Source organism: Triticum dicoccoides, chromosome 6A (genome assembly GCF_002162155.2).
Source record: "Triticum dicoccoides isolate Atlit2015 ecotype Zavitan chromosome 6A, WEW_v2.0, whole genome shotgun sequence".
Classification (NCBI taxonomy): Eukaryota; Viridiplantae; Streptophyta; class Magnoliopsida; order Poales; family Poaceae; genus Triticum; species Triticum dicoccoides.
Genome location: NC_041390.1, coordinates 23,867,410 through 23,875,012, shown reverse-complemented (window position 1 = coordinate 23,875,012; position 7,603 = coordinate 23,867,410). Strand labels below are relative to the sequence as shown.

The window sequence follows — 7,603 nt, the reverse complement described above, 5'->3', positions numbered from 1 at the left end:
GTGTAAGCGCCCATCCTCATGCTCCTCTATACATTTGGTCGTAATAGCGGCATGTAGTAAAAAGTGTTAACTTCACTACTATAGATGCATGGTCATCTATTGATAGTAATAGCCCGTGCGACATGTAATAAGAAGTGTTAACTTCATTACTCAGGTGCATGGTCGTAAATTGTTAGTAATCTCTCATGTAACATATAGTAAAACATATTGATTTCTTTAGTGTGAAAGCTTGTGCGAACTATCGGTCGTAAATTCCTATGTAACATGTAGTAATAAGTAATAATCTTTTTACTACATATGCAGGTGCTATTCAGTGCTCTACTGTACGTGCGGACAGCCTAGCAAACTCATGGGCTAATTTATTTATTCATTCCGTAATATGCTTGCTGTTCTGTAGTAAAAGAAAATACTAGATTCGTTTACTACTTAATCTGGCATTAAACTTGATGGTAAAACGCTTTAGGTTTTGTAGTAAATGTGGTAGACACTTTTGCAAGTTAATTATAGGTTTAGGTTTGATCGTAATACACTTAGTTTCCAGTAGTAAAACTGATGGATCCTTTTACCACCAGTTACTACAGGAGAGAGGTTTGCATGCGGAGTGGATCTGGTTGGCTGCTTCATTGCCATGGGATGGCCGGAATGTAGAATAAATTATTTGCGGACAGACATAGTTCAGGTTTTCGATGGTGTAAAAGTTCTCAAAAATCGTAAAAAAAATACTGAACGAACAGACCTATAATATAACATGATCCAATGGATGGATTGAAAAAATATGATTGAATGTGTCCTAGACAAAAAGGAACAAATGTTTCGGTATATATTGATCCTGCAGTGAGCTGAAATGCTTGTTTTTCGCCGAGGACAAATAAATGCATATTTTCACAATCACACCATTGGATCATCTTATTGTATTAGAGTGAGGCTCCCCTAATTATTTCATATTTTAATAACTTTTAAACTGTTAAATGTTTAGCAAGCCTTAACTAGTTCTATGACAAGCTATAATAGACAAAGTTTACCTAAAGCTATTTCAAGTAATTCAAAGCAACATGAAAAATGGGTTATCTAAGGAAAATGTGTCCTAAGGAAAAAAATCCCTATTTAAGCATAGCATTAGTGGTTTTTGCACCGAGGAATTATAAGAAAACATTGATTAAGACCATTATATGACGTATCAAATGTTGCACAAGAACTAATTGTTCTAAAAATCATCATCAGTTTAATAAGACTTGCAGCTAATAATGGGCAATCTCCAAAGAAGAGTGGAACTTGAAGCCATGTAATAATAAACCCAAAAGGTTAATTTTGGTTGACACAAACTTTATGTTCACTGTGGTTCAAATATTATATTATCTGTCAATATTGACATTTTTCCTAACTCATCAAAATACACAAACATTAGAGCAAAACAACAATTTGGTAAGCCAAAACAACAATCACTTTTACATGGTTTTCTGTTATCAAAACAGAATCTACTACTTTTCTAAAGACACGACAATCAAGACATTATACCAAATCAATGATAAGAATGATGTCAAAAAATATCACTTGAAAGCATAACCATGGTACATATTCACCTTTCTAAAAAAGGCGAGAACGAGCACCATGGTAGACTTAAGCTGGTTCACACCATCCCATAGAATTGTACAGGTAAATGGAGATATGTGACCAATGACATTTGAAAAATAAGATCACAATGCATTAGAAATATAATATGTTGTTTTACATTCATGTAAATAAGGATACCTTATATATATAATCCTCCTGCAATATTTTATTTTGCAGATAAATGTATAGGCCTTAGTTACCTATACAACTTCCCCGAGAAGCAACTGCGAGCTGATGTTGTGTTCTAGCCTACATATTTTTTGATATTTTAGTTTACTACCAGAGATACAAGCTAAAGGTGGAGAAGAATCTGTGCTTTTCACTGTACTAGCATAGTGGCTCGCCCGATGTGCGGGCTAGAATTTTATAAAGTTGTATCATGAACACATATTATTTAACTTGTCCAAGGAAACTTGCATCCAAATGTGATCACATTCTCAATTATGCGCCTTTAGCGAACATAGTTTTGTCTTAGGCATGTTTGACGCAAGGGGATCATCATTATCCATTGTTAACTTATTATGAAATTACAATGTCGTATTAGGTTACTATTATTCTTATTGTAAAAAATGTGTGTTTTCCATATATTTTACCTTATTTTTGTGTTATATACTAATTAAACGAAAAGGAAATGATACAACCTTTTAAATTGTCTTTTATATCTTTTCTGTGTAAATGATTTTAGTACATAAAATTCTTGGTAAAACGATGTGAATTATACTCTGAGATATTAGTTATATTTTGCATGGGCATTGATTCTCAAGAGACGGGTTTGTTAGGGTAAATTCACTTATATGCTATTGAAAGTGGACTTGACACACTTGAAATTTGCTTCAATTAATTTGGCGTTGAACATTTTTGTGAAATTTTTTATGACTAACGACATTTCTAGAAATAGTTAATGATTTATAGTGATTGAATGAACCATACTAAGAATTCTTTCTGGAAAATTTGTTATGTTTTGTACATGAAAATTAGCAATAGCTCAACTGACTCGATGTGAAATATACATAACTCAAGCTAGCTAAAACAAGAGTAACATGTAGAAAAACGATGGACATCAATATGGGTTGCTTTGCTAATGTCCAATGTTAGTTGGCCTTTAGATAAATTTATCCATGTTGGTGGTTCTCTCTATGGTTCTCTAGGGGGAAGGGACCAAACATGGGAAAGCTATAATAGTTTCTTCATACTCTATCACATTCTTTGATGGTTTCACACTCCTCACATAAGCTTCTTCAATGGTTTTAGTGTTACTTTTCAATAGATTCTTTTTGTCGAGCAAAGAATAACCACATCATTGAATACTTGTAAATAATTAGATAATGAAGGAAATATTTTTTTACTATCCATTTTCCCTTTGATTTCTCCCTAGTAATAGTAACATTATTGAATTCTTTGTATTTCACTTGTTTGTAGGGGAAATGCCATCTTATGTTATGAAATAATAAGATGTTGTGGTCCTATGTAAATATTTATTAGTTACACTACTTGAAGAAATTAGGTGTGGTAAATGTTGTCGAGAGGATGTTCTCTGGAGGACATATATTCAAAACATATTTCATAAAAATTATAGTGAAAAGGAGAACATATATGTAATATTAGCTAGTCTACTTGGACCTAGACATCATTGAGATTGTAATCCGAAAGAAACCAAGAGACCCCTTTGTTGTGATTAGACAATGGAGAAACATATCTCGTTTTGTTGGAGTTTGACATGTTCTGACTTTATTGGCCTCTCGCTATCAAATTCTTTTCGGACAACATGCCCACTAATTAGTACCAATAAAAAAATTATGTGCTTTCCCTGTACTATTATGAAAAGTGATGCCTCAAGGACCAAGATCATCTCACGTCCTACACTTCAACTTCAAGGCTTCAACACCTATTATGTAGGGACATGGAGACTTGGCTGGATTGAGTTGTAAAACGGTTACATAACTTAGAAACACGGTGCAAACTTCGACCAATCAGCATCCTAGTAAGGATATATGTTGGGTTGGGCGTATGTGTGCGGACAGCCTAGCAAACCCATGGACTATTTTTTTATTCATTCTGTAATATGCTTGTTCTTTTGTAGTAAAAAAAGCTAAAACCATTTCAAGTAATTCAAAGCAACAAGGAAAATGGGATATCTAAGGAAAATGTGTCCTAAGGAAAAAAATCACTATTTAAACATAGCATTAGTGGTTTTTGCATCGAGGTACTATGAGAAAACATTGATTAAGACCGTTATATGACATATCAAATGTTGCACAAGAACTAATAGTAATAAAAATCATCATCAGTTTAATATGACTTGCAGCTAATAATGGGACATCTCCAACGAAGAGTGGAACTAGAAGCCATGTAGTAATAAATTAATAAGGTTAATTTTGGTTGACACAAACTTAATGTTCAAAATGGTTCAGATATTATTTTATCTGTCAATATTGACATTTGTCCTAAATCATCAAAATACACCTACTTTAGAGCAAAACAACAATTTGGTAAGCCAAAACAACAATCATTTTTTACATGGTTGTCTATTATCAAAACAAAATCTACTACTTTTCTGAAGACATTATACTAAATCAATGATAAGAATGATGTCAAAAAATATCACTTGAAAGCATAACCATGATTCATATTAACATTCTAAAAAAGGAGAGAACAGACACTTTAGTTGTCTTAAGCTGGTTCACACCATCCCATAGACTTGCACAAGCAAACGGAGATACGCAACCAATGACAGACTTCATAACTTCATTTGAAAAATAAGAGGACAGTTCATTAAAAATATAATGTGTTGTTTTAAGTTCATGTAAATTATGTTACCTTATTTATATAATCCTCCTGCAATATTTTATTTTGCAGATAAATGTATACGCCATAGTTACCTATACAACTTCCCCGAGAAGCCTCTGCGAGCTGATGTGGTGTTCCAGGCTACATATTTACTGATATTTTATTTTACTCCCAAAGATATAAGCTAAATGTGGAGAAGAATCTGTGCACGGGCCTCATGTTCTACGATGAATTGTTTGTGGGAGTGAGAAGTGTGCATTCAGTAGTAACAATAAATGATTGTGCCTTTCGAAAAAGCAACAAAAAATTGCGTGTTAAGAGAAATAGGGGTGGCCTCCTCCAGATGCAATACATGGTATAGCGTGCTATTTACAAATGGTGTTTCAAAGTAATGCCATATAGCCTAAAATTAAAGGATTTTAACAAGAATAAATGATATAGTTTAATAATAAAGTACTAAAAAGATTTAATGTGGCCTAACACAAAAACCAATGAGGCAACAACATAGCAAAAATATGCAAATTTAGAGTTAGGTGCCACCGGGATCTCCATTGCTAAAGAATAACCTCTCATTGCGTGATATTGAAGTACTCCATGTAGCTAGCTATTTAACAAAGCGACGATCAATCAATCGAGTGCTCGGAGTTAAGATGGATAACTTGTAACATAATTGGGAACTAAGATCTAGCAAACATCATGATCCAATACATACATCATGAACCTACGAGCCCAAAGAACTCGCAAACGGGGGAAGACCGGCGGAGAACAGTGGAAGACCAGCGAGGAATTGAAGAAGACGGGCCAAACAGGAGGAAGAAGAAGCTGCCGCCAGCGCACATGACTGCATGATTGGGTGGAGAATAAAGTAGAGAGTTGGGTACTAGTAGCGCTTGGTCGGATGGGGGATTGGCTATTTTTCCTATTTGGGCTTGGTCAGATATTTGTCTTTGGGCTAATGGGCTGCTAATAAAACATCACACCACAAGCTATACAGTTTTAGTGCAATATAGCTTGCTATTTCATGAATAGCCCCATCATAAGAAAAATTGCGAAACTTTAGTGTGGCCTCTCCGCGCTACTAGTAAAGAAATTGCGCACTATTTTTTCATTGAAAAAAGACATGAGCTTCAAGTCTGAATGATGGAAAGATTATGTCGTATTTATTTCTCTAAAAGCACCAAAAATGCATTGACTATTTATGTTGGACATGAAAATACTCGAGAAAAGATAGTAACCTATACTTGAGATTTAAGGAGTAAGTTGTGGTTGACATTAGCATTGTCACTATTATTCAGAGAGAGGGATCAGTGCCAAACTACTATAAAATAAGGAACCCAAGGATCGAAGGTAATTAGTGTTATCACTTTCCAATTACTTATGTATGTTTGTGCTTTTCACTGTACTAGCATAGTGGCCCGCCCGATGTGCGGGCTAGAATTTTATAAAGTTGTATCATGAACACATATGATTTCATTTGTCTAAAGAAACTTGCATCCAAATGTGATTACATTCTAAAATACGCGCCTTTGGCGAACAAAGTTTTGTCTTAGGCATGTTTGATGCACGGGGATCATCATTATACATTGTTAACTTATTATGAAATTATAATGTCGTATTAGGTTACTATTATTCTCATTGTAAAAAATGTGTGTTTTCCATATATTTTTACCTTATTTTTGTGTTATATACTAACTAACCGAAAATGAAATAATACAAGTTTTTTTATTGTGTTTTAAATCTTTTCTGTGTAAATCATTTTTAGTACATGAAATTCTTGGTAAAATGATGTGAATTATATTCTGAGATATTAGTTATATTTTGCATGGGCATTGATTCTGAAGAGATGGTTTTGGTAGGATAAATTCACTCACATGCTATTGAAAGTGGACTTGACATAGTTGAAATTTGCTTCAATTATATTGGCGTTGACCATTTTTGTGAATTTTTATAAATTATGACAATTCTAGAAATAGTTAATGATATATAGTGAATGAATGAACCATACTGAGAATTCTTTCAGGAAGATTAGTTATGTTTTGTACAAGACAATTAGCAATAGCTCAACTGTGAAAGTGAACATCTACTTGACTCGATGTGAAATATTAAACTAACACATAACTCAAGCTAGATAAAACATGAGCAACATGTGGAAAAACAATGGACAATAATACGGGTTTCTTTGCTAAAGAATGATGAGACAGTCTTTCGTAGGTGGGGTCAATGGTGTTCGATTTGCGAGTTATGAATTCTCTCTTCAGAAACAAAGAAACAAAACCATTCAAATGATACATGCTCCCAGCATTAGTGAAGTCATTGTGGACCAATTGGTAGAACAGATCATTGTAAGTGGCACAAACATACAAGTTGATGCTTATAATTCAAACATTTTCTAAATGGACCTATTCCTTTGTGTGTATATGACTAAAGGGCATATTGCTTCTTCAGTCTCATTTGAGTATATAAGGTGTGCATGCAATTTTAAGAATACTCTCTCTTTTGCTCACATTTATTTTTCGTCTTTCGAGACTGAATATTTTTTCACTCATACCCGAGACACAAATAGTAGGAAGCCACATCAATATAGAAGCAACTATTTTGGCTAATAGTTGAATGGGCAATTTGTTTTTCCTCGATGCTCCGTGATATTTAAGCTAGCATTTTAACAAATTGAAAGATGTTCCAAACATTCTCTTTCACTCTTGTGGTTCAATGAGGGTGAGCCATGCGGTGGCTGAGATCATTGCCTTGGGATTGACCATCATACATACTGTGATAGGGTGGACACCACACTCACTATCAGTGAGGGTGGAAAGATGGATAGGTAGTGACACGGGTAGGGCGCCATATTGAAATAGAGGATGTAGACCCGTGGGAGTCTTCAGCCATGCTTACTGGGCCAGGGCATGTTTTTTTTCTCCCGTTGCAACACAGAGGAATGTTTGCTAGTAGAATTAAATCACATAAGCTTGGGGAATCATGTATTAGATTGTCTAACTAAGGGTTAGGACTCAAGTAATATAATTTAGCTTGTAACAAGAGGGAAATGATAGATACTTATCTCCCATCTTAGGGGGAGTGTCTTTTTGAGAAGTCGAGGGGGAGTGTTGGGTTGAGTCTATGTGGGGGTGTGTATGGGTTTGGACGAAATTAAAGCGCCACGCTTATGTATATCCACTCATACTTGTAAGTTGTACCTAGATATCAA

General features: G+C 34.5%; 1 pseudogene; it reads right to left on the bottom strand.

Annotated features, from left to right (window-relative positions):
• The window catches only part of LOC119318753, an 11,316-nt pseudogene extending 6,964 nt beyond the window's left edge, over positions 1–4,352 (bottom strand).
• Positions 4,353–7,603: the final 3,251 nt, after the last annotated feature.